This window comes from Lynx canadensis, chromosome A2 (genome assembly GCF_007474595.2).
Source record: "Lynx canadensis isolate LIC74 chromosome A2, mLynCan4.pri.v2, whole genome shotgun sequence".
Taxonomy (NCBI): Eukaryota; Metazoa; Chordata; class Mammalia; order Carnivora; family Felidae; genus Lynx; species Lynx canadensis.
In genome coordinates this window covers 149,165,690-149,193,417 of record NC_044304.2, presented here as the reverse complement: position 1 = coordinate 149,193,417, position 27,728 = coordinate 149,165,690, and the positions used below count along the sequence as shown (strand labels likewise).

The 27,728-nt window shown below is 41.2% G+C and overlaps 1 protein-coding gene and 1 pseudogene across 1 annotated transcript in view; one reads left to right on the top strand and one right to left on the bottom strand.

The window, feature by feature from the left end:
- EXOC4 (exocyst complex component 4) overlaps positions 1 to 27,728 on the bottom strand; it is a 754,543-nt gene that overhangs the window by 293,000 nt on the left and 433,815 nt on the right. The window lies entirely within an intron of this gene.
- Positions 4,558 to 27,728, top strand: part of LOC115527347 — a 46,639-nt pseudogene continuing 23,468 nt past the window's right edge.

Below are 27,728 nucleotides of genomic sequence, written 5' to 3'. Positions count from 1 at the left end.
GCCCCGCGTCAGGCTCTGGGCTGATGACTCAGAGCCTGGAGCCTGTTTCCGATTCTGTGTCTCCCTCTCTCTCTGCCCCTCCCCCGTTCATGCTCTGTCTCTCTCTGTCCCAAAAATAAATAAAAACGTTGGAAAACATGAAGAATTGGCCACTGAAATTTTGCAATTGAAACATAATGCTTTTGAACTAACTTACTTTCCTTCCTTCCTTCCTTCCTTCCTTCCTTCCTTCCTTCCTTCCTTCCTTCCTTCCTTCCTTCCTTCTTTCAGATAGTGTGTGCATGCGAGCAGCAGACAGGGGTAGGGGCAGAGGTAGAGACAGAATCTTAAGCAAGCTCCACCAATGAGGGCTCAATCCCACCACCCTGGGATCACGACCTGAGCCGAAATCAAGAGTCGGACGCTCAACTGACTGAGCCACCCAGGTGCCCCGACATCAACTTTTTTATATCACTATGTTATGCATGGTGGTCTTCAGGGATGGGAGAAAGAAAAGCATCCAGGTACAGTGAACCAAGTCAGTAGAGAACCACCATCTAGAAATGAAGAGGCTCTCTTGGCCACTTTTTACTCTTCTCAGATGATCCCCAATCCACGTCCTGGCTTAGGATAAAGGTCCAGCAGAATGTTACTTACCATTTATTCTTTGTGCTAAGTCCACAGCTGTCTGTATTCTAGACTACGTTACCTTCTATAGTAATTGCATCTCAGTGTGTTCATTGCAATGCATTCCAATATTATATAAAAGTAAAAAATGAGAGGTCTTAACATAAAGCAGTAATAACATTTCAGAAATGGGATCATTAGCAAGTTGGAGTTAAGCTGACTTAAGGACTTGAAGAAGTCTCGGACCTTCAGAGAGACAAAATGCTACTGCACGATTCACTACATGCATCTAATTTATGTCACTTCTACCACGGATGTAGAGATGTAGATGGTTTTCTAAATGCTGCTTGAAACGACCTATCTTTTGTCTTGACATCCCTGAGTTGTAACATGCCCCCGGTGTGATTGCACTAGGGTCATGTCCTTCTCCCTGGAACTTGTTTTCTTCTCTCCTTCTCTTCAGATCCTTCGTTTGGGGCTGTCTCCAAAATGCTTCAGTGAGCCCCTCTTTAGAAAAGAGAAAATTCCGCGCTGACTTCTACGAACCATGGTAGACAGGTTGCTGTCAGTCTGGCTGTTGAATGAGGAATCATGGGAAAGGTGGGTTGCATCTCTGCAACTTTGAAATTTTTTAGCAACGGATAACGAGGTTTCCGCATTCTCTCCGAATTCTCTCTGTATGAAGCTGTGTGTATTGTTATAGTCCTATCTGGCTGAGGTTGCTTTTTCGAAAATGAGCACTGAATTATGGAGCTACCAGAAAATCTTACGAACGTCAACACTGAATGCAAGGCCTGCTTTTACCGGAAAGCAAACTCCCTGGCACAGAACCAAGTACCTCCCTCGCCTCACGTGCATTTAACTCAGCCTTCGGCAGACAGGTGCCACAGCTCAGCGGGTCAGAAACACACGAGGTAGTGACGCGGGCAGTGAGAGGGGCAATGCTGGGTAAACCGCTGAAGGAATCTACGCCTCAATTAGCCAGGCAATAATATTTTGAATTTAAAAACTGGACTATTTCTTCGTTTACGGTAAAGCTTTACGGTTGTACAGAACTACCAAAATAACTGAAGCTCTCTCCGTAACTTGGAACTGGCAATTATTCTAACTAAAAAAGAAGAGCTTTGATATGGCTAAGACAAAATCGTGGAAAATCAACCCACTTAGGAGGGTTAAAAAGCTTAAATAAATAAATAAATAAATAAAGGCCGTGAACTGGAACAGCCTTCAAATAAATCAAGTTCACGTGTAATGTGAGAAACATTTTCTTAGTATTTGCTACCTTATCATGAATTGTAGAGCAACCGCATGCCTCTCGGAAGGCTGAGATATGCTTTTAAAACAGCTTTCCCCGCCCTATTATAACAGAAATTTTCTATTAGCATAATTGGAACACATGGAACAGTAAGAAATAAATACATTCATTCCACAAATATTTACTGAAGGGATACCCTCTGGCAGACACTAGACACAAAACACACAACGGTGAAAAAGACCACCGTGAGTTCTTATATAGCTTCCGTTTTAGAGGGACAGACCATCAAAAATCAAGTAAACAGATCAAGAAAACAATGTGTTCTGTGATAAGCACCTCAAATTTACCACCCACCCCCCCCCAAAAACCCCTCAAAAAACAACAGATAAAGATTAACAGGAGGCAATGGTTCTAAAACAAACCCCTGAGAATATTCTGGCCCATATTATTAAAGTCCTTTTATAGATGTTGAAATGCTTGTTTTTATAGTTGTAATCCTATGCCACTTTATTTACAGTTATCTTTCCTTTAAAGTTCTCTCATGAACATTTTCTATATTGTAATACATGCCTAATGAGTAAGTTTCAACAAAATTTTCTTAATGTTTATTTATTTTTGAAGGAGAGAGAGAAAGAGTGTGAGCAGGGGAGGGGCAGAAAGAGAGGGAGACACAGAATCCGAAGCAGGCTCTGGGCTCCCAGCCGTCAGCACAGAGCCCGATGCGGGGCTTGAACCCACAGACCGTGAGATCATGACCTCAGTCAGACGCTCAATGGACTGAGCCACCCAGGCACCCCATGAATACAAGTTTAATAACAGTTTTCTGTTATTTTTAAAACACGGGGTAGAAGATACTTTCTCTGTCAGCTCATTCAATCTTCATAACAAATCTGTAGGATAGGTACTTCTATTATTCTCATTTCATGGATTAAAAAAATAAAAACTAGAAAGTTTAAGTAACTTATTGAAGAGATATAGTTAATTTGGAGCATAGCTAAGATTCAAACCAGGTGGATGCAATCGCATCGAAGCTCTTGTCACAAAAGGAAACTAAACTGCCTTAATGGTTGCATAATATTCCATCACTCTTATTTGGTACTTGGTACACAAACTTCTTATAGGATAAAAAATGAAAACCACAAAGACAAAACATATGGAGGACAATTGAAGCAACAAACACATTTTTTTAAAAAAGCAGAGAAGCAGAAAAAAGCTTCCTTTGCAATTTCTAAATAAAATGGGTCTAGGGAGAAGCAGAAAAATGAGCTTTCAGAAATTATCCCCTTGGCAAATTTCTAAACATATCTAATCCAGAAGTGATTATGTATTTAGAATAACTTTTTTTTTAAGTAAAGGAACAAACGCTTATTATGTACTATTTTCTCCATGAAAGCATCAGCTAGAACCTTCCAAACACTTGGGATCACGGACAATAAGCAGCCAAGAATGCAGCCACCAGATGTGTGTGGGCTTAGCTGCATTTGCAATGCCTTGGCCTCAGCTAATCTAAGAGGTACACGGAATCTTCTGGGGGCCCTGACACAGTCTCACAAAGATGCCAGACCCACATCACCAAGCAGGAAGTTGTACACAGAGAAGTCGTTCCCACATGAGGCAAGCCACATGCGTGGTGGAATAACAGAAGACCGTTTGTAATAGTAAAAATAAATAACCGCTCTCACCAAAGCTCTAGTTGTAACTTAAGGAGGCATCTGTGCTCAGTGCCTTTGGGGGTCTGTGTTTCATTCGATACTCCCCCATCCCACACCCCAGCGACACTATCATTACTTAGATTTGGAGTTCACGGAGTAAAAACCATGCTTCAAACACTTCATCTTCCCCTAGACAGTCTTTTTATCAAGCCCCAAGTAAAAATTGAGATGTAATAAAAGAGTTCAGAGCTTGTGCTTTGAAACTGGACTGTCCTGGATTCAAATCTTGGCCCCGTCAGTCACTTCTGATTTACAAACCTGGACGGGAGGCACAGCGTTGATGATTTCCTGTATCCGGGTAATCCTCTAGGATGCTTTCGACGTAGAAGATGTTCGATAAATAGCTTCATGGTATATTCTTGCATACCTACATTTTCTGTGTATATTTAACAAGATCTAATTTTCTTCTACATTTTTTTTTTTTTTGCCTCTAGAAAATATGTACCTGGCAGATGTTTAACAGCTATATATCAGCAGTGAATGAAATGATGTTGGTACATAATCTGCTTGTAAAGTTTATAAAGTGCTTTGGGCTGACAGAAACAGTGCAAATGAAGACTGTAAATGGACATAAAACATAAAATAGCTCTCTCACGTTCCTCCCTAGATTTATCTCTCCCAAACCAGGGATTCCTCTGTTGTTGTTTTTCCCCCCTTCCCCTAAGAGGCAGACACAGCAACCTCATTTGCAGCAGGGCAGAAACAGGGTGGCTCTGATGTATTCAGGACTTCCAGCACCGGGGGGCACAAAAATGTCAAAGGAGCGCGAAACCAAACAGCAGGCCAATCCACTTATGGAGGCCCAATAAATAGACAGTAATCCCTGCCAATTACGGCCACAAAGAACAACGTCCAGGGTATGGTCCACACGGGCAGCCACGAGATTTTGAGTTACTTCACGGTGTTTTAAAGGACGACATCCGATTTCCACAAAGATCCTGTTTCTGGGAGATCCTGTCCTCCTCGGGAGCTTTGATACATGACATGTCGCAGCGCTTTGAGTGGGCTTCTGCCAGGGGCGCAAAAACCGATGACACGAAAACAGGTACCAACAATGGCACAGCTGCTAATGGGTACGCTGAAATCAATGCCTATTCTTCCCGTGCCATGGTGAGAAGCCCCTCTGACTGCTCTAAAACAAACACGGCTTAATTTCATTTCCTGCCTGGCTTTGTGTAATTTTGACATGTCCTCAGTCAAACACGACCCAGTCCTTCAATCAGGCCCCATTTTTCTGGAGATGGGAAAACAAGAGGCAGCTAAAGTAATTATTGAAAACTCATAAGCAGCAGCTTCAGCCTAATCACCTTGACTTTCCTTTTTAATTTTTCCATCGATTGTCTCTTGTTAATATACAAGTATTGACCGAGTTGCTGGAGCCTGGCGCTGCTATGATAAGAACAGATGCCGTCGGGAAGCGAGATGCAATTAGGAGGCCCGATACCGTGCTCCTCCTTTTCAGAAGCGCACACGTAGGGCACAGACTTTGGTTGGAGACCCTCTTAAGAGTCACCAGCAGCATCACACGGCAAGCATCTTTGCTCAACGCCTTTGCTGTCTGCTGTGCCTTTGCCACCAGGGGGCAGCTGGGAAAAAGGAAAACAGCCCCTTCTCCCTTTGTTCCTCTTTTGATGTTAAAATGGTGTGTTTCCCCTCTTTGCGGCACATATTCTGCTAGAACTCCCAGGTCAGCAACTCCAGGGGGGACGAGCAACCCAGGAATGAAGGTGACATCCTTTCGAGCTACACGTGTTGCCTTTTAAATGCTGTTGTGTTTAAAGTCTCAACTTGAAAATAACGAAGCAATGCTGGATGAGTGGTCCTGAATATTAATGTATCCTTCACAAACACTTGGAACAGTTCCTGATTCCTTTGTCAGGGAGAAATGTGAAGCGTTTTTGCGGTAAAATAGAAAACCCGTTTTAAAAATAATTAGTTCTTAAAGGACTTGCAACTTTTCGATTTCTCATATACCTACATGTTCTAGAACAGTAGTGATATGTGGTAGGTTGAGAGTCTTAAACTGCTATCAAGGTGTACTCACTACAAGCAGACACAATTTAGTAATGTTCTGTGGAACTCAGTTTTCTAGGAGCCAAAAAAACCTCGGCAAGCCTGGATGTCATGCTGCGTTCTTCTATCTTATCTTTTGAAGCAACTCTCAGAGAAAATCAAGCAGGAGCAGTTACCGGTGCTAAAAAGCAATCACAAATATCTGAAAGGGGGAATTCCCAAAGAATAAACCCTGGCTGCAAATTCTATTGCATATTCCAGAAAGAAAGGAGCATTCTTAAAGGCTGACAATAGCCATAAACACCAAGTTGGTGGGGCGAAACCCAAGAAGCATTGAGGAGAGCGATAGGAGAAGGAAGCCAATGGATACGAAGGGGAAAAATGAAGGCAAGAAATCATTAAAGAAGAGTTAAAGAATGGTTGGTACACAGAAGAAATGGTGCACCAAGCAGCAGAAGCAGAAGTAGCAGAGGCAGTTTAGGACCCATCAAGTGTATTATGATGACAACAAAGGCACATTAACCATAAAGTGACAAGTCTACAGACTTTGGGGTAGTTAAGTGAAAGGGCAAATGGATTTCTGTTAAAAAACGTCATCAGTTCCTGAGGGCATCACCGTATCAGCTGGTTAAAGACATAAATACATCATCAATCCGGAACAGCAAATGACACAAAATTCATTGGAAGGTACTGAGAAACAAAGTCATACTATAATCGATACAATAGGACAGAACCATAAAAGTACATAATCTGTGTTTAAAAAGACAAGGCTGGGAGAGGACTATAGGAGATAAAGGGAAAGGGAGACAAAAAAAGAAAAAAAAAAAGTAATCTTCCAGGAACTGAACTATAGCTCTTATTAACATCCTAGACATGGTACAACGGAAAAAGCCATGGATTTGTTGTCACGTGACCTGGATTGAAATCCTAGCTCCACTATTTACTATGTATGTGATTGTTTCAACCAGGATTATTTTACCTACAAATAATAGGAAACTGACTAAAAGTCATAAACAATTTCATTGTAACAAACAGAAACCACTCTGGTTATTTTAAGCAGAAAGAGATTTAATGTAAAAAATTAGTTGGGTCAAAGCTGGATTTCCAGGAATTATCCCAAAATAACACTTAAAGAATTGACACACCAGAGGAACTATTACACCTGTCACTCACCAGGAAAGTGAGGGGTTAGGCTACAATGATCTCTCCATAAACCTGAAACTATTCAGTGACTTTTAATACTGCTGCAAAAATATCAACACCTCCATACTTGCTCTCAGAAAACATCCAAGCAAAAAAACAAGAACAAAAATAAAAAAAGCATGGCACAAGAACAGACACTCAGATCAATGGAACGGAATAGAGAACCCAGAAATGGACCCACAAACATATGGCCAACTAATCTCTGACAAAGCAGGAAAGGATATCCAATGGAATAAAGACAGTCTCTTCAGCAAGTGGTGCTAGGAAAACTGGACAGCGACATGCAGAAGAATGAACCTGGACCACTTTCTTACACCATACACAAAAATAAACTCAAAATGGATCAAAGACTTCAATGTAAGACAGGAAGCCATCAAAATCCTCGAGGAGAAAGCAGGCAAAAACCTCTTTGATCTTGGCTGCAGCAACTTCTTACTCAACACGTCTCCGGAGGCAAGGGAAACAAAAGTGAAAATGAACTATTGGGACCTCATCAAAATAAAAAGCTTCTGCACAGCGAAGGAAACAATCAGCAAAACTAAAAGGCAACCAACGGAATGGGAGAAGATATTTGCAAATGACATATCAGATAAACGGTTAGTATCCAAAATCTACAAAGAACTTATCAAACTCAACACCCAAAAACCAAATAATCCAGGGAAGAAATGGGCAAAAGACATGAATAGACACTTCTCCAAGGAAGACATCCAGATGGCCAACTGACCCATGAAAAAATGCTCAACATCACTCATCATCAGGGAGATACAAATCAAAACCACAATGAGATACCACCTCACACCTGTCAGAATGGCTAACATGAACAACTCAGGCAACAACAGATATTGGTGAGGATGCAGAGAAAGAGGATCTCTTTTGCACCACTGGTGGGAATGCAAACTGGTGCAGCCACTCTGGAAAACAGTATGGAGGTTCCTCAAAAAACTAAAAATGGAACTACCCTACGACCCAGCAATTGCACTACTAGGCATTTATCCACGGGATACAGGTGTGCTGTTTTGAAGGGACACATGCACCCCCATGTTTATAGCAGCACTATCAACAGTAGCCAAAGTATGGGAAGAGCCCAAATGTCCATCGACGGATAAATGGATAAACAAAATGTGGCATATATATATATATATATATATATACACACACATATACATATATACACACAATATGGTACTACTCAGCAATCAAAAAGAATGAAATCTTGCCATTTGCAACTACGTGGATGGAACTGGAGGGTATTACACTAAGTGAAATGAGTCAGTCAGAGAGACAAAAATCATGTGACTTCACTCACATGAGGACTTTAAGAGAAAAAACAGATGAACATAAGGGAAGGGAAACAAAAATAATATAAAAACAGGGAGGGGGACAAAACAGAAGAGACTCATAAATATGGAGAACAAACTGAGGGTTGCTGGAGGGGTTGTGGGAGGGGGGATGGGCTAAATGGGTAAGGGGCATTAAGGAATCTACTCCTGAAATCATTGTTTCACTATATGCTAACTAATTTGGATGTAAATTTTAAAAAATAAAAAATAAAATGATGTTAAGATTAAAAAAAACAAAAACAAAAACAAAAACAGAAAAATAAATAAATAAAACAAAAATCAGCCTTCACCTCAGTCCCCCCCTTACAAATATCACATGAATGCATCTCACAGGAAGAACCTCATTTATCACCTAAATTCTGCTGCAAGGACACCAGAAAATATAGTCATGGAGGCACACTACCTTGGAATGTTCTCTGAGCACCAAGCTACCAGATTCACAAGCAGACTGAACAATAAGGATAGAAATTAGAATCCATGACCAGAATCCCAAAGGCAAGGCAGTTTCAGAACTGGTTAATTCGGTGGCTCTCCAATATCAAGGACTCATGGTTTTTCCATTTTTCTACTCTATTCTCATCAGAAGCTTGTCCCTTTTTGTTTGCAAAATGGCTGCCACGGTTCCAGGTAACTCATGTACCTCTGACATTGCTGACAGAAACAAACAGGCCTATTTCTTCATATTAGCTTCCAGTCAGAGAAAACATTACCCAAAATGCCTCAGTAGGCCCTCTCTCTATCTGCTGACCAGAACTGTATTGTTTCTTCACAGCCTAGACCACCATTTGCAAAAGAAACAGCATTAGCATGACTGGCCTAGACAAATCATGTTGCACCCTGAGGCAGGAGAAAGGACCTTTCCCTCAGCAGATCACCTTGCAGAGTGCAACCCCAACAAAATTAGCATTTGACAAAATTAGCTAGGAAGATGCGGTGTGGGTATGGGGCAGGAGGCAATGAACAGATTAGGCAAGTTGCTCGTAACTCACTCTCAGTGGCTCACTTTCCTCAATTCGAACGTGAGGATGCTAATATCTGCCTACTCAGCTAAGAGGGGCATCATGCCAAGGTAACATGCGCCTGTGATCTGACAGGACCATCATTCCCGGAAGATCACAGGAAGTGCCATATAAAGGCTTCTGCAGACAATGCCGGAGACCATCATTACTACGCAAGGGGGAGTGTGAAGGAAGAGACTTCTGTTCTCACAAAGTACCACCCACTCCAAACAGTGTTAATCAAAAGGGCAAATAATTGCCTTGAAGGAAAGCCATTTGCTGAGATGTGTTTCTGAAGCGTTTTATATTGTCATTATGGGCAAGACGGCTAGAGCCTACCTGAAGAAAGACGACCAATAAACCATGAAATGTCCTTACAGTTGGAATATTGCCACAGAACTTTTTTGTGCTGTTTATGACAGAGACTCTCTTGAGCCATATCACTACGCTGATGAAGCAACTATGTCTGTGACGCATGTCAACCACTATTGCAGCAGGTGATAACAGATAGGGCTTACTATTAATGCGCATGCTAACACCCATCCAGGCTTTTACGTATAAAATGTGCGGCTAATTGCAAATTTCATAGTCCTGGGTTTTCAAAGAGTCATATGCTTACCTGTTGCTTTCAGGGTACAATCTAAGCCATATAAATTCCTCCTGCCAAATTCACACTTTTACGTACACTCAGTGGAATTTCATTTCACATAGTTATGTGAGGGTAGCAAGGGTGACTGCTTATTAATATGCTTATAGTATCTTTCTGCTTGCCAAAGTTAATTCACTGAATCAAATCACATTATAATACAAAATATTATTATATAAATGATCTCATAAATTGATGCAACTTTTCAAAGGAACTTCCCCTAATATCCTCATTTATTTACTCTCAGTTTCACTACGTTAGAATCCCATACCTTCAAATACTTCGAGCCATTATATAGGAGTTTCAGTTCTCTGGTAACATTAAGGATGCAATTATATAAAATGGCTATACCTGGGATCTTGTCATGCTATTATGAAAATGCTGGGAAAAACTCTGACTTGTAGAATAATAGGATAAAGAAGTGGGCGATGGGCTAGATGGGTGATGGGTATTAAAAAGGCACTTGTTGTGATGAGCACTGGGTGTTGTATGTAAGTGATGAATCACTGAATTCTACTCCTGAACCCAATAACTCAATGTTAAGTAACCAAAATTTAAAAACATATAATAAAAAATAAGTTGATAAAGAAGACATACAGAAGGTAATTTGTTATTATGGTAGTAGCTTTGTAATGCATACTAAGCTAAACTACGTTTCCTTGAATTCTCTTCCCTGTGTGTTTCCAGTTAGGGTGGGCTACAAAAGACGTTCTTGCTTGGGATTTGAAGGATGGGAGTGACCCAGTACTGACTGCTCTATAGACTCAAGATGTTGGGGTCTTACTGTTGTTGCTGGTTCCCTGTTACTGTCCTTGGCCTTGAGCTGTTCCACCTTCCCCTGGCCCTCCCGCAGCCTCCTGGACGGCCTATGCCAGGTATGTGTTTAGCTCAGTGATGTGAAGGCCAACTCCTCCTGTAGGCCACTCATATCATCGGGGATGGAGAGAGTGAGAAGTGACACTAATTCCAGCCCATTCTCATGGGTTCTAGCTTGTCCTGGCTCTCCCTCGCTGGCTATCTCTCCCTCCTGCTTCCTGTATGCCCCTCAGTCTTCAAGTTTCAGCGTGAGCTGTGTTTAACCAGAGCCCATGATTGTGTAAGGCCAAGTCCTCACAACAAATTTTTCCTTATATGTGTTTTTATATGATACACCCACAAACCTACACGTGTTTCTGCTTTTCTAATTGAACACCAGGTTTTAATGCCATAATTAATTTGTTGGAATATCATTCCATGGCCTACTGCCCATAAAAATCTTTATTTTGAAGAGAAATGACTAAAAGTAAGCTTTAAGGTCCTACAATCAAGTAATTGACAGATGTGTGAATCATCAAGAATGGACAGATAAGGCTTACAAAGTCAAGAAAGATTCCTACGCATTTAAGAGAGGTTCAAAGCTAAGTTTTAGTATAAAAGCTAACCCTCAATTATCCCCTAAATTTGGCTTCCAGACTTATTCTCCAGTCCATCTAGAAAACTCTGCCACTGATATATTTGAAATTTTGACTTTTCAAAATATACGCACTAGAGAAAATTATAAAATGAAAATAACAAAGAGTATGTTAAATATATAGATCTCTATATAAGGGGGGGGTGGTAACGGCTGCATCTACTGGGCAAAAGGGTTACTAATAGGAGTCTTCCAAAGAATATTAATTATTATTATGGCAAATATTCATATATAGGATTCTGCAATGGAAGTCACTGAAAGTCTATGAGTTTTAGATGTAACATTTTACCTCAACCACATATAGGGAAGACTGTGATTACGTTACCTTGTACGAATGAGGAAACTAAGAGATAAATAACTTTCCCAGTATCACCTAACAGGAAAGTGGCAGAACAAGGCATTTCACCAACTCTGAGATTCCTACTCTCATGCTACAACTTTGAAAACTTATACAAAATGTTTCGAAACAGAAATACTCCTTACAAAATTCAATTACTCACCATACAATGCCTCTCTGTCTTATCTCAGTTCCTCCTCTCAGGGTCCCTAACTAAACCTAACCTAATCATCTAGGTGTAACCGGTTTTCACCGATCACAGTGTAAGCTTCCTGAGGTCAGGCCCATAACTTTTTCATGACAACTTCCAGACACTTCCGAGTAATATGCATTTAGTCACGGTTTTTGTGAATCAGTGGTTTGTGGCCCTTAAGTGGCATCCGGTGTAAAGCCTCTTAATGGCATAGACCATATCTTCTGCTTCCTAGCATCGTCTCAACTGTACACAATGCTTTGCAAAAAGCAGGTACTCAGTAAAGCCCTATTAATTTTAATAGTCAACTGGCTCCTTAATCTGGCAACACAAAGCTGAAAATAGATACAAACCCCAAATTTTTCACTTAAAGAATTTACAGAAAGGATATGCAGACCCATTCACCAAATGGCTTAACTATACCACAAAGGGGGGTCTATCCTGAAGCTTAAAGGTCATTTCAGAACAATTCCAAGAAAATATTATAAACAATGGGTAGATGAACAGAACTTGCTCTGATTCAAGGAAGCAATGCAGGTTAAAAATAATAAAGATTTCAAAAGAATTGTGATAAAAGTATACATTCACTGTGAAAAAGAGAAGGTAGACTGATGTCATGAAGTTCAACGTTGTCCTTTCACAACATGTCTTTTGTTGCCCTCTTAGAAAAGCATAGTCCTACACTATGGTGGGTATTCTTAAAAGGCAGTAGAGGGAGGAATATGAGGTTTCAGGCCACCACATTTAATTTGCGTTTCTATTACACTTTATAGTTTAGATTGCAATTTTGGATCTCAGTTCAAAGTTTTTTTTTCAGTCTCCAGTTGGGCCAGTTAGTTTCATTCTCTGCCAGAGCTATGAACTTTCAAAATAAACTATCTACTTTATTAAAAGTTCCACACATACAGGGGCGCCTGGGGGGTTCAGTCAGTTAAGCATCTGATTCTTGATTTCAGCTCAGGTCATGATCTCACTGTTGGTGAGCTCGAGCCCCGCATGGGGCTCCGTGCTGTCAGTGTGGCGCCAGCTTGGGATTCTTTCTCTCTGCTCCTTCCCTGCACACATGCAGTCTCTCTCTCAACTTAAAAAAAAAAAAAAAAAAAAAGTTCTCCATATATAAAGGAAAATCAGAGCATCTTCATGTCAGTTAGTTGGGGTAGAATTAAAAGGAGTGGAAGTAACAGCACAACTTGGACTTGGAAGGGAGCTTAGACATGCTGGCTGCTACATACAGCAGCCCATCTGCAGCATCCCTGGACATGTCAGTAACATCGTCCTCAAACCGGAAGAAGCTAATAGTGGAGACAAGTTCTAATAGCTTCTACTTGCAAAAAGGTTTTATAGCGAATCACTGTGATGTACACCTGAAACTATTAAGATAATATGTCAATTATACTTCAAAAAACAAAAAAAGATAACTTCCTAATTAAAAAAAAAAAAAGCATTTAAGTCCTGTTCTTTGAAAATAATGTTCTTAAGACACCAAAAATACGTTTCCAAAATTATCTATGCAAACAGGTCATGGTAACTGGAACAGCTCGGCTTTTGCAGGCATGCAGCGTCCATTAGTTAATCTCTAAAGAAGGCTTTGGGGCAGGAAGTTCCAACAGCAAGAAGGTATCAGTTTGTCATTGCCTTATCCACACCTTCAAGTATAAAACTCATTCTGCTAAAAGAATTCTTCTTGTCTTTTAAAATGTTGCAATAAGCACGGTAGTGCTTCCCAGCAATGCTAACCACAAAGGTAATGATGCTGTACATTTAATTTTTCCAGCCTCCGTGTGTCTGCCAGCATTATAAATGAGTCATTAACAGTCTCAAATAGATTGACATTGTTTGCCACTGCTGAGAAATCTCATTTCTTTCAAGACAGCAGGAGACAATTTGGGCTTAATAATTGAGGGGCACCAGAAAGCATGCAAAGTTAAAAGAATCTAAAAGCATATTGGTCCAACTTTCTAGGATATTTATTTTGGCACTGAACTCAAAAGCTAAATGGTATATTTCATGAAAAGGTCCAGGCGGGGAAGACAGACTCTAGCCCACAGGAAACATGGGAGTTGTCTCTAATGAGAAAGTGAAAGCCTCATCTTTACCTCATATAATTGAGGCATGCTAAAGAGCAATTTGCTAGACAAGTCCCAGGATGTCCCAGGCCTCACAGTCAGCCACCAGCGGTCCTCTAACGTACAAACACACTCTTGTTAAATGATATCTAGGCAACTAGAAACCTTAAGCTGCTTAATTCCACATCGACTTTGGAAGTCAAGTAACAAGAGAAAGATCCACACAGCCTAGAACTTCTATGGCAAAAACCTACCTTCCTAAGGGATTCAGAGAAAAAATAAATAAATAAGAAGCTTCCTGAGGTAGAACATTTAGATAAGAAAAGGAATGCCAGGAAGAAAAGTTTAGAGGGGCGGGGACAGCTGAGAGCCCAGTTTAGCTGAAGCACAGATTCTTATGGAAGGGTGATGGTGATGGATTTAAAAAATTTTTTTTTTCAACGTTTATTTATTTTTGGGACAGAGAGAGACAGAGCATGAACGGGGGAGGGGCAGAGAGAGAGGGAGACACAGAATCGGAAACAGGCTCCAGGCTCTGAGCCATCAGCCCAGAGCCTGACGCGGGGCTCGAACTCACGGACCGCGAGATCGTGACCTGGCTGAAGTCGGACGCCCAACCGACTGCGCCACCCAGGCGCCCCGATGGTGATAGATTTTAAAACGCTGGCAGAGACCTATTATCAAGTGCCTAGACTTTCATAATGGTATTCAATTATAGTCTGTAAGGAGCCATAGAAGGTTTTAAGGGGTAGTGAAAATAATGGAACTGTGACTCTAACGTGCATAGGACACAGTAAAGACCAGCAAGTGAGCCACTGTAATTGTTCATATGCAGCCAGGACAAGATTAATGACTGTGAAAATATTAGAATAGCAAACTGAGGAGTGACTCCTAAAATGGAATCTATAGAATTTAAATAATAACTGGTAGTGATAAAAAGGTAGATAAAATTGAAGACAAATATGGTGCTTGTGGCACAGGTGGCTGAAAAAACAGCAGTGAGAAAGAAAAAAGAAAAAAAAAAAACAAACCTTAGAGCAAGATAGTAAGTTCTTCTTTGGACCTCAGTACCAATGGTACACAGAGGTGAAGATGTCCAGAAGGAGTCTGTCATGAGGAATCTGGGTTTTGGTACAGAGGATGGGGTGATGTTACATAAATACAAAGGTAAAAGCAAGGAAAGATCACTGATGTAAATTGTATCGACTAGAAGACCTTCCTAAGTTAATAATTTGGGCAGAAGCAGTATTTTAGGAATAGGAAGGAGGAAGAGGCGGCAAGAGGATAGAGAGAATAAGCAGTCAAAAAGGTATGAGACAAATACGGCGCAAAGGCTCCAACCAAGAATTTATGAGCTTCAGGAAAAGGTTTTCACCTATTTTGAAAGAACCAAAAAGACAAGGAGGACACCTACTGGGGAGAAAACCTATTGGATTTAACCATCAGAAGGTCATTACAATCATCATTAGGACTAGTGGTTCTAAACCCTGGTAACACGTGGGAATCTTCCGGAAAGATTTTTTTAAATTTTCAATGGAGATACTTATCACTGACCAATTAAATCAGAATTTGTCCAGGTGGTGCCCAGGCATATGTAATTTTTAAAAGCTGTCCAGATGATTCAGCCACCGCCAGGGTTGAAAACCACTCTTCCAGACAGAAAGGTGGAAGCGACAATATCAACAAAGAAGAAGAGGAAGAGGGAGAAAGATTAGAGCTAGTGAGTAGTGGAGAAAAGGAGCACAGTCTACTCTTGGGATAAACTTTGGATAAAAGAGAGGGCAGTATCTTGAGAAGATCTCCGGTCAGCCTTAGGATAGAAAGAGATGAGGAGATGTAGAGAAAGTAACTTCCGGGAATGAAGCGAGGGTTGGAGGGTAGATAGGGGACAATGGAACAACATTCTGGAAAATTTGGGAGAGGATACAATCAAAGCACAAATGAGGAGCTGAGCTTGATATATGGTCGAGGGGGATTTACTCTTCAGGGAAAGGAATACGGGAAGGGAAGGGAAATTTTTTCAACGTTTATTTATTTTTTTGGGACAGAGAGAGACAGAGCATGAACGGGGGAGGGGCAGAGAGAGAGGGAGACACAGAATCGGAAACAGGCTCCAGGCTCTGAGCCATCAGCCCAGAGCCCGACGCGGGGCTCGAACTCCCGGACCGCGAGATCGTGACCTGGCTGAAGTCGGACGCTTAACCGACTGCGCCACCCAGGCGCCCCGGGAAGGGAAATTTTTGAGGTAGAGTGTTAGCGGGGGCATGCTACTGGAATCCTTCTTTAGATGATGTCAATAGGCAAATAAATACGGGAAGACTTGGGGCTTCAGGAAGTGGAGAAGGACTACAACGTCTCAAAAGGTGAAGAACCAAAGATCCCCTTGAACTAGGGTAGGTAAACCATCTTCTCCTGTAACTAATCAGATTTCTTAGGAAAACAGACCAGGAAGAGAACTAGAGTAGTGAAGAGGCCTCAAGATAAACTTGTGAGTCATCTGGTAGAGGTGGTTTTTATTACATTTTGTTGTTTATTCATTTCTTTTGAGAGAGAGTGCACACAAGCACAAGTGGGGGAGGGGCAGAGAGAAGGAGAGACGGAATCATAAGCCGGCTCCGCGTCATCAGTGCAGAGCCCAACACGGGGCGTGAACTCAAGAACTGTGAGATCACGGCCTGAAGCGAGAAGCATAACCAATTGTGCCACCCAGGCGCCCCCATCTGGTAGAGGTTTAATAAACAATGTGGCTGAAGATCAGAAGTCAGGTAACAAGGATCCGCACAACCTGGAGCTTTTGTCGCCAAGACCTTCCTTCCGAAGGGATTCAGAGGAAATTAGTAAGACTGCCTGAACCAAAGTTTCACCTCAAATCTACATTATGTGTCTTGAAGAAAGCTAAGTTCTGACTGAAGTTCTAAGTTAGGAATGGCTTTCAAAACAGTTGATTAACGCTAAAATTCTTTAAGCCTCAAGAAACGCTGACCATGAACTATGAGTCACAGGGTTTTAAGTCCCTAAAATTTCCAAAAGTTGCATGAATACAGAAAAATTAGAATGTTGAGGAATTCCTGGATTTCTGAAAAACATACAGAAACTAGAAGAAAAAAAAAAAACTCTAAAGAGAATTTTCCCAATAAATGGAGTCTAACAGAAACAATCAGAAATCATCTAACGTTTCAACCTTGTACTCATGTTGCAAAAAAAAAGGGAATTATCAGGAGATAAGTGAACTTCAAAGATTCCATTTACATTTTGCCAAGTCCTATTTAAAAAAAAAAGGAAAACCAATTTATGACCCATCACCATCTCCCTGCTTAATGTGATAATGACTGCACAGGCCTAAAACGTTTAATTGTAAATTCTTTCTAGTACCTGGGATGTTCCCATCAATAATCTGAGTTTTTAAGTGTCACCAACTCTCACCCTGGGCTGCTAAGGGAAGCTGTCCCAGGAATACAATGAAGCTCTCCTGTGGATAACAAACAACCCCCTGCACAAATTTGATCTGCCAAAGGCGCTATTGTCTAGTGCTTGGTAAATGGTTTGTATAAAAATCCATATATTGAGTTGAGCAGAAATGAAATAAAGTCTGAGCAGTGACAGAATGTCAATTACAGAGTTGGTAAAATAGCCCTTTTAAAAAGTTGTTAACTTCGGCACTTTTTTGAGTCTAAGAATTTTATTTAAATATCATATTCCTCTGTCACAAGCCACATTTTGAAAAACAGCACCGACTATTTAGTGACGGGGAGAAAAATTATTCTTTTAGGTGATTATCTTCTTGGAACATCACTAAAAAGTAAGTTAAGATGTGCATTTTAAATTGCGTCTGCCGGACATGTTTGGAAAAGAGGTCAAAGAAGCAATACTCCCCTTGCCGACCTAAATAACAACAGGTTATGTCTCTGTCATCTGGAGCTTGAAGAATTAGAAGTGAAGGACAGTCGCAACAGATCACTGCCAGTGTATCTATCTACGGAGATGTGGTGGGTTCCATACACCGAAAAGGACAAGATCATACTCATAAAAATTAAAGTTTAGGGGTGTCAGGCTGGCTCAGTTGGAGGAACATGTGACTCCTGATCTTGGGGTCGTGAGTTTGAACCCATGGGGGGTGTAGAGCTTACTTAAATAAAACTTTAAAAACAAATTAAAGTTTAGGGACGATAATAATTGAAGAATGCCGATCTGTCAAACATAATAACAAAACCTCAGTGTAGGATGATTAGATTCGGCAAGGAAAGACAGAAAGAGAAAGACACCCAGGTACATGGCTTCATAACAAATTAACTTTTGAGACGGGAGTTCTGATTTTCAGGATACTTTGACCTAATTAACTCCTTGGTTCCTGTGAGGTACGTAAAGCAAGCTTTTTTTATACCCATTCTAGAGCTAAGGCAACTGAGGCTCAGAACAGTTCCGTAACTTGCAAAGAAGCAACTATCTGGATTAAAGGTTGGGGCTGGGAATCAAAGCGAGATCCCCAGAGCAGATTCCATGCTGGTCCACTCTACCAGCGAGGGTTTCATTTGGTGGCACAAATTACTATCTCTCTGTTCATCCTCTCTCTCTGCTGTTTTTTGCAAATTGGGTAGTCCTTCCTAGAAGTTAGCATGTTTTTTTTTTTCTCATTCCAATGCTAAAAAAGAGTGTCTTCAGTCAGTACCTATTACTTTACCAAGAGTCCAAGGACAAAGGCCATTCTTTTATTTATGTCCCACACAGAAGACATCAAAAGCAATACAAAGGGAAATAGGGTTCCATCGCGTACCGGGTAGGATTTCAGTTTGGGAAGAGGAAAAAGTTCTGGAGATGGGTGATGGTTGCACAATAGCGTGAATATACTTAATATCCTGGAACTGTACGCTTAAAAATGGTTAAAACGGCAAATTTGACATTACGTATATTTTACCACAATAATAGAAAGCAAGAGACCCTCTTTTAAATCGCACTAAAATTTCCAAAATTCTGCTGTAAGAAAGATAAATTACTACAGGGTAAAATCTACTGTTTTTGATTTATCTGTGTTAAATACACAGCTGTTCTATTTAAATATGACCCATATTTTAAGTAAGATCTGGAGTGAAAAGAAAAAAACTAAATCCCATTTTCCATTTGTACAACTAGATTCACTTTGTAATGATTATCAAGCGAGTCTTGTAAAGTCAAATGAAATCTAAGAGAGAAGACTAGAATATTTAATCTTACTAAAAGCTTATGGTCTTTTGCAGCATTAAACATGAGATGACTGAGGCTCACCATAACAGCATCTATTAATGTGAGTTAATCCATACAAAACAGGAAAAAATATAAAGCTCATAATTCTAAATTGTTTAATATTTGATATTGGTGTTTTTGGACACTTTTCTCAAAATGCCTTGGATTGTAAGCTCCATGGGCAGAAAGACTTGCTCTCTGCTGTATGTTCAGAATCTAACAAAGAACAGAAGGAGGGGAGGGAGGGGAGAGTGGGGAGAGAAGGAAGACAAATGGATTTATAAACACATCCAAACAAGCATCCAGAAAACTTGGGATCTGCCAAATCCGAAATAGTTGGTAGCTGAACAAGTTGACTTGATTATATCAAAAAGCTATTTTTTTTTTCCTAGAGCCATGCTCAGCAGATATGGCGGCACCATTAACAATATTTTACCAATCTATCATCTGTTTGAAAGGAATAATGGGAATTTAGAACATTTCAGTAAAGGTTCATCATGGGCAGTTAATCCTAAGACTCTGTACTTGTGGATCCTACAGACTCACCCCTAGGATTTCCCCTGTAGGGCCCTTGTCCAGGTATCCAGGTGGAGAATATGATTTCAAGCCCATTTAGCAAGCTTCCCCTTAGTGTCACCAGTAATTGTTGCCTTGTTTCCAATAATTTCATTTGTCCTACGTAGGTCCGAAAGAAGGTCACTACAAAGCTACCTTAGCTGCCTTTGAGATCCACCGAGTGATTTCTTTTTCCTTTTTTTCTTTTAAAAACCTTCCTTGCTTTGTGATTGTTAGAAATGGTAGCAGTTATTAGAATAACAGAAAATCAAAGCCAGGCTGTTATTTGGGCAAAGCACGCATCATTTATTCCTTTCACCTAAATCTAAGAAAAGCAATCACAGTTGCCAATAATTATTCATCTGAATGCTATAGTATTTAATTTCTAGAGGTCAATTACCTTATATCTTGCTCTGGGAGATTTCCAGATTAAGATTTAATTAGTCTTACTAGTCTGACCATGAGACTAAGCTATTTTAGACCTGGAAAAGGAACTTTTCTTAGTCTTCTGCGGGTAAGGGGAGAATCTGTCTACTGAAGTCATAGGAATATTTAGAAAAGGAGAAGAATGAAAGTTGATTTTAACTACTTCAATTCTTCAAAAAAAAAAAAAGGCATGAAAATATGACAATGAAGACTTATTAGATCTATGGCTATATAAAAATGTATAACTAAAAATAAAATAACATCAGGAAAGCTTGAGAAAAGTCTTACTATGCCCCAAGGACCCAAGAAGATCTCCTGTAGATAAGCACTTCCTTCCAGCCATGCCGGCTTTCAACAGGAAGCTCAGTGAGTCCTTTCCATTACTCCCTAGTGAAAGCACCACACTGCCTCTTTCTACTAAGTATTGACCCGACACTATCTTTTATGTATTTCTCCCTTCCCCCACTCCTTCAAATGGCAGTATGCAAGATCTGCATTGTAGGCCAACATGAGTCCAAACCCACTGATTGGTGATGAATAAGTAGTAATGTTTCAGAACTATAATGCAATCACTAGTGCAATTATTGTCTTCTCAAAAATAAGATTATTTTTGAGGCGCCTGGGTAGCTCAGAAGGCTGAGCATCTGACTCTTGATTTCAGCTCAGGTCATGATCTCACAGTTTGTGAGACTGAGCTCCATGTTGGGCTTGGCACTGAGCATGGAGCCTGCTTGGGTTTCTCTCTCTCTCTCTCTCTCTCTCTCTCTCTCAAAATAAATAAACTGAAAAATAAGATTTCTTTTAATAGCATAAGTGTGTTATGTTATGTTATGTCACTCCCACATTTCTTCTTACAGCCTGCCCAAGTTTGTACTTAGCAAATGGGGGGTGGGGGTGGTATCTATTGGCTGTAACTCTTCCTGAAACTACTTCTAAAGAAAAACAGAGGGAGAAAATTCATCCATAACCAGCATTATTGAAACTCTATAGGGTTTATACAACAGAACCATGTGCTTGTCATCGAAATATTCCAAGGACTGTTATGTGGAAGAGGGACTACTCTTTGAGTCTAGTAGTCTTTTAAGGGACTACTTCCCTTAAAAACACAGAGGCGGGAGCTGGACTGGACAGGTATGGCCGCAAGGAGAAAGAGTGTTCTGCACCAAAGGAAGGCTTTCATTGAATGATAAAATGAATTTCCTCAAAACGTGGAAAGTTTTGTATTATGTTAAGGTCTAAATATTGGAATGGACAAAATTTAAGAGAGAGAAATACTATACAGAAAAGATCATATGTTGGAGGATGGCTGGGTTAGAAAACCCTAAAGGTTCTTAGTAAAATGACCTATACATGGAAGTCATTCTTCTTCTCTTATTGTTGTTAGCTAACTAATAAGTAGGTTAAGAGCCCAAAAGGAGTTTATAGAGTAGAAAAAGTTTATATCATGTTAAGGGGACACAATACGTAGGTTTTAAATAGTTAGAAGGCAACAAAGTAATAATCGTTGCTTGTCTTAATAACAAGACAAACTACCAGCCTATACGACCGTTTTCCAAAGGAAGGACAGAAAATCCAGACTAACTCTGACAGGGGAAGGTACTCTTCGGTTGATTCAATATTGTCAAAAAGGTTTGAGATATTCTCTAGCTCCCAATGTTATCTACAGTTCTGAAATGAAAAGCTGTCTTCAGTAAACACTATGTGACAACATCAATGGGAAGTCTCGGTAAAAATTTCCCCGGTACACCCTGTCACAGAAACAAGCCTTTCAAGACAACTCTCTAGCAAATAGTTATTTTCGGGAAAGATCAGCGATGATTCTTCCCGCTGAAGGTTCCCAAAGCCCCTAAGGAGAGGTCCGGCTCTCCACGTAACTCTCCCTTTCTCCACCTGATGCACTACTATAAATTTTTAATGTAACGTTTTAAGGTCTAATGAAAAAGTTATAAGTATTGACTTTAGCTGCGGCTCCCTCTCACTCAGGGATGCTCTGTTGATTAACACGAAAAGTGGTGTTTGGGGGCAAAGGAAGAATTAGATAGTCATGTGCTGTTACCAAGTTAATAAACAGCCAAGTGGCAATTATCTAAAAGAACTTCAACAAAGATTGTAAAATGAAAAAAAAAAAAAAAAAAGAAATTCACCTGTAATTAACTCAGCATAAAAGTTAATGCTTGATCCTTTCAATGTAAATAATTTAAGAGGAGGTCTGAGCAGGAGAAGGTGATAAACACCTTAAGAGAGAAAAACAACAATCTTTATGACTTTTCCTTGTACAAGCTTGTTCGTTAAATTATTTACATTGGAAAGATCTTGCTTTAATCTGACACACAGTAAATGCAATAAATGCATACCATTAATACGACTATCTCATTTAATTCTCACGAAACCTTATTTGTCTTAATTTACAGGTAAAGAAATGGAGCCTCCAGGACTTCAAGTTACTTAGCGAAGTCACAGGTTAGTAATGGCAGAACTGGCATTTAAAAACAGGTCTGTTTTATACCATTCTCCATGCTTACGATCACTCCACTCCAGAGCCATCCTCCTGCTGACAGAAAGTCTAAAATATCGCATGGGAATGAATTACAACGAACAGGCAGCATCAGTTGCAGAGTGGGGACATGTTTCAGGACCATGACAAGGATTTAAGAATGGGTGAGAAGGGGGGTGCCTGGGTCGCTCAGTCGGTTAAACATCTAACTTCAGTTCAGGTCATGATCTCACAGTTCGTGAATTTGGGCCCCACCTCTGGCTCTGTGCTAACAGCTTGGAGCCCGGTGCCTGCTTCGGATTCTGTGTCTCCCTCTCTCTATGCCATTTCCTCTCCCCTGCTCGCACTCTGTCTCTCTCAAAAATAAAATAAAACATGGGGCGCCTGGGTGGCGCAGTCGGTTAAGCGTCCGACTTCAGCCAGGTCACCATCTCGCCGTCCGGGAGTTCGAGCCCCGCGTCGGGCTCTGGGCTGATGGCTCGGAGCCTGGAGCCTGTTTCCGATTCTGTGTCTCCCTCTCTCTCTGCCCCTCCCCCGTTCATGCTCTGTCTCTCTCTGTCCCAAAAATAAATAAACGTTGAAAAAAAATTAAAAATAAAACATAAAAAATAAATTAAATTAAATTAAATTAAATTAAATTAAATTAAATTAAATTAAATTAAAAGAATGGGTGAGAAGGATGGAGCAGCTGAGTGGCTTAGTCGGTTGAACACCTGACTCTTGATTTTAGCTCAGATCGTGATCCCAGGGAGGTGGGATTGAGCCCTGCATCGGGCTCTGTGCTGAGTATGGAGCCTGCTTGAGATTCTCTCTCTCTCCCCCCCTCACACACTCTCTCTCTCTCTCTCTCTCTCTCTCTCTCTCTAAAATGAAATTTAAAAAAAGAATGGGTACAGAGAGATGGTGGGTGAAGTGAAGAAGTATTAACAGAGAAGAGGGCATCTGAATTGGCCCCTAATATCCTGCTAAGATTGTAACAGGTAAATAAGGACAGAATGGCATTTCAAACATCAAGGAATCTGAAGAGGACGAGTAAATTAAAAACTGTAAAATTGCCAGGCTTATTGGAGACCTGTGAAGAGGTCCTATAGTTCAGTTCACAGCCATACTGAAATATCAAGTCCTGGTTAAGGACTTAGGACTTTATTTTGTAGGTAAAGGGGACTCACGAAAAGCTTCTGGGGGTACCTGGTGGCTCAGTCGGTTAAGCGCCCAACTCTTGGTTTCAACTCAGGTCATGATCTCAGGGTTCATGAGATGGAGCCCCGTGTCGGGCTCTGTGCTGGCAGCGTGGAGCCTGCTTGGGATTCTGTCTCTCCTTCTCTCTCTGCCCCTCCCCTGCTCGTGCTTTCTTGCTCTCTCAAAAATTCATTCATTCATTCATTCGTTAATAAGTTTCTGAGCAGGGAGTTTGCATATTACATCTCAACAGAAGTCAGAATAGAGTAGTGTGCCCAGTGATTGACTGACTCCACAAATACGCATGTGCCCACTATATTCCAGGAGCATTTAGCAAGTATCGAAAGATCTCTCTTTGACGCACTTTCACTTGGTTACTAGGACATCACTTTCTGGGTTGCTCTGACCCTTCCTTACTAAGGTCTCCTTGGCCGTGGTCCCCTTACCTGTCTTACTTTTACACACTGGGGTATGCCAGGGCTCAGCACTCAGACCATTTCTCTTCCTCATCAGACTCTCACTCTAGGAGACCTTATTTACACCCATGGGTTTAACGCCATTAATTTCGATGACCATCAAATGTATCTCTGCAGTCTAGACTTCTCTCAACTCTAGGCTCCCCCAGGTTGCCAGATAGATATCTCAAACTTAACAAGGCCAAAATCACTCGGGCCTCTCCTTCCAAATCTGCTATCAAGCCTTCTCCATTAACTTGACCTTTGAAGTCACTAAGCCCTGTCATCCACATCAGAGGCTGGCCAACCACAGCTCAAGAGCCTAATGTGACCCACCAATAAAGTGTTTTTGAAAGATGACCATTTCAGTTCGCTTATGTATTATCTGTCCTGACGTCAGGTGGTGACGATGCACTTGAATAGTGGTAATGATGACCATATGACCTGCAAAGCCTAAATTTTTACTACCTGGCACATTACAAAACAATTATTTGCTAACCTTCTAGTCTGGGTTACTACTGCTGCTTTCCCCACAAAGCAACCAATGAAAATTCAAAACTATGCTGTCCAATATGCTGGCCACTAGCCACGTGTTGCTCTTCAAATTAAAATCCTATTAAATAAAAATTTCAGTTCCTTAGGTACATTAGCCCCAGTTCAAGTACACAACAGCCACAAGTGGTTAGTGGTTACCTGTGGGACACTGTAGATCTTAGAACATTTAGAACATTTTCACCAAAGTTCTGTTGCTCAGCAGTGCTTTAAAATGTAAGATTATCTCCCTCCACTTCTCGAAACTCTTCATGAACTTCTTTTTTTATTCGACGTCAAATTCTTTGCTAAGGCCTACTCTTTGATCATCCCCCGCCCCCAGCCCTCTCCCCCCCAATTCTCTGGCCTCATCTTCTTTCACTCCCCCTTACTCACTGTGTTTTAATACTATGGGTCCTCCCATGGCACCCTCCAAACACTAAGCAAACACTCCAAATGCTAATGTAACTGCTTTTTTTTTTTTTTTAAACCCAGAATCGTGTTCTGACTGAAGAATGGAACTGAAGACTGGAACCGACGGACGAGGTTAAGAGCAGCACAGACACCAAGTGTATCAGGACGAGAATGAAACAAGACTCCTGGGGAGGAGCTCCTTGAGGAGGAGGCCTTTTTAGACAAGCAACAGGGAGGGAGTTTACCAGCCTGGTTAGTGGCCAAACACATTCTACAAGAGGCCCTTAGATCGGGGTCCTGATTTAGGGCTATTCAGGGCTGGACACAGGTAACTCAGTCTATTTGTCCCATTTCCTATAGAAGAGATAACTTCAGCAGTCAGTAGGGGACACATGAAAAATAGCAAAGACAGAAATCCACCATGGTCTAAGCAACATTCCAACACATGTAGTCTTTAAAGCCAACTTCCCTAGGAAACGGTCTTCAGTTGGGTTTTAATTCAGTTGGGTATTGGATTCGACTGGCTCGGAGCGGAGCTCTCACGGCCAGAAGTGGCTAGACCAGAGGTGTGGAAGGGCTCACATTAGACCAATGAGGAGGAAAGGTCACACGGGAGTCTTTAAGACTGCAGTCGTCCTGGTGACTTAGGTGGCTGTCCCATGCACAAGATAGATAACCTTGCATAAGAATGGGAATGAAGAGAGGGCACCAAGTTTCTGGGTCTTATTACCATTCCTGCCAGAGTACTAACTTCCAGCCAAAAGGCAGGCTTTCTCCTCCTTGTAGAGTAGCCACAGGCTAGAGGATTGCAGCCTGAGCAATTGACACGAAAGTGACCCAGTAAGACCAGACTCCTGGAAGAGTCCCTGAAACAAAAGTAAGGCAAGAGAAGAGGAATTACTCGTCAGGTTTGCACCGAGGCTCAGAGTCCAGATGAAAAGACTCAAAGCCCCACATAAGGGTGCCAAAACGATGAAGTCATGAAGTGGGCATCATGAGCAAATGGCTAAGAAAGAATTCTTGAGACGTTTTTGGTGCAAAAAAGCGATTTTATTATAGCACGGGGACAGGACGCATGGGCAGAAAGAGATGTGCAGGAATTGTGAGGACTGATTCCCCACTTTTAAGTTAGTGGCGGGGTGGGGGGTGGGGGGTGGGGGGGGTGGGGTAGGGATAGCATAAGTCTCTAAGGAATTTGGAAGCAGGGCTTTCAGGACCCTGAGGGCGTAGTTGTCGTTAAGATAAGGTTACTTTTAATCTTTGATAAAACAAAAACATGAGGGAAGTAAGGCAGCCATGGGTTCCTTGAGCAAGGTCACGCTTTCCGTGTTTCAGGTGCCTATTGCTGGGCTACAAGCTGTAAGGAGATTTAATTTAAGCTACATCTCTCGTGCCTTTTTCTTATCACTAACGGTCTCAGGTACTTCACTCCCTGTTCTTTCCACCTAACCATCTGTCTCCAGATACCTGCATGAATCATCTCCTCACTTCCTTTGGTCTCTGCTCAGAGAACACCTTCTCAGAGAGCCCTTTCCTAACTGGCCTATCACTCCACTTTCCCTGTCTTCCTGGCACACTGGTCACTAGCTGGACTGTTTTAGCTACAGTTTATTATTCCTAATAAAATAGATATGACATTAATATCTATGTTTTCCCATCAGAGTGTGAGCTCCAAGAAGCAGGGATTTTGTCTGCTTTGTTCTCTCACATACCCTCAGAGCCTCGGTACACAGTAGGTACTCAATAAATATTTGTTGAATGAATGAATAAGAATACCTTGCACAAGAGGCTCCAGAAAAATTAAGAAGAGGTTCTGTTTTAAAATCTGCCTTGCTAACCTATCTTCCAGATGTGGGTTGAAAATTTTGTCTTTGAATCCTACCAAAGCTTAGATGATCTTTCAGTTAAGTGAAAGTTGCTCAACAGCCCCAAGTGAGTCCTTTCTGCTTCAAGCTATTCAACAAGACAGGCTATAAGACTGGAAATATCAGCTTGGAAAAACCAGCCCCGATCTAGCTGCCCAAGGCCTGAGACTAAATTTGCCAGGCCCAGAGCACCAATGCCATTGCCAAATCTGCTAGCCTGGGGCTAATTATTAATCTTGATAATGGGATTTTTGACTCACATAATTTAGATTGGCATGACTGGCAATTTACATGGAAGATTTTTTTCATTTATATAACTCAGGGCTTCATTTCAATTTGGAATTAAGTCATTATGGAAAAAAAATTAAACCTCTTTACTAACTCAAGATATTATTCCCGATCAAGTCCAAAGGTATTGTCACACCGCTGCCCAGAGGGAGACACCATTTCTTTTATTTATTTTAACTTTTTAAAATTTTTTAATTTATTGTTGAGACAGACAGACAGAGTGTGAGCAGGGGAGGGGCAGGGAGAGAGAGGGAGACACAGAATCCGAAGCAGGCTCCAGGCTCTGAGCTGTCAGCACAGAGCCTGACACGGGGCTCAAACCCATGAACTATGAGATCATGACCTGAGCCCAAGTTGGACGCTCAACTGACTGAGCCCCCCAGGCCCCCCAAGGTGTTCTGTTTCTCCACCCCAATGACTCCACTGAGTGATTAATGGAGGAAACGCACAGGAGGTAGAAAGGTTAACACAACTGCTCAAAGTTC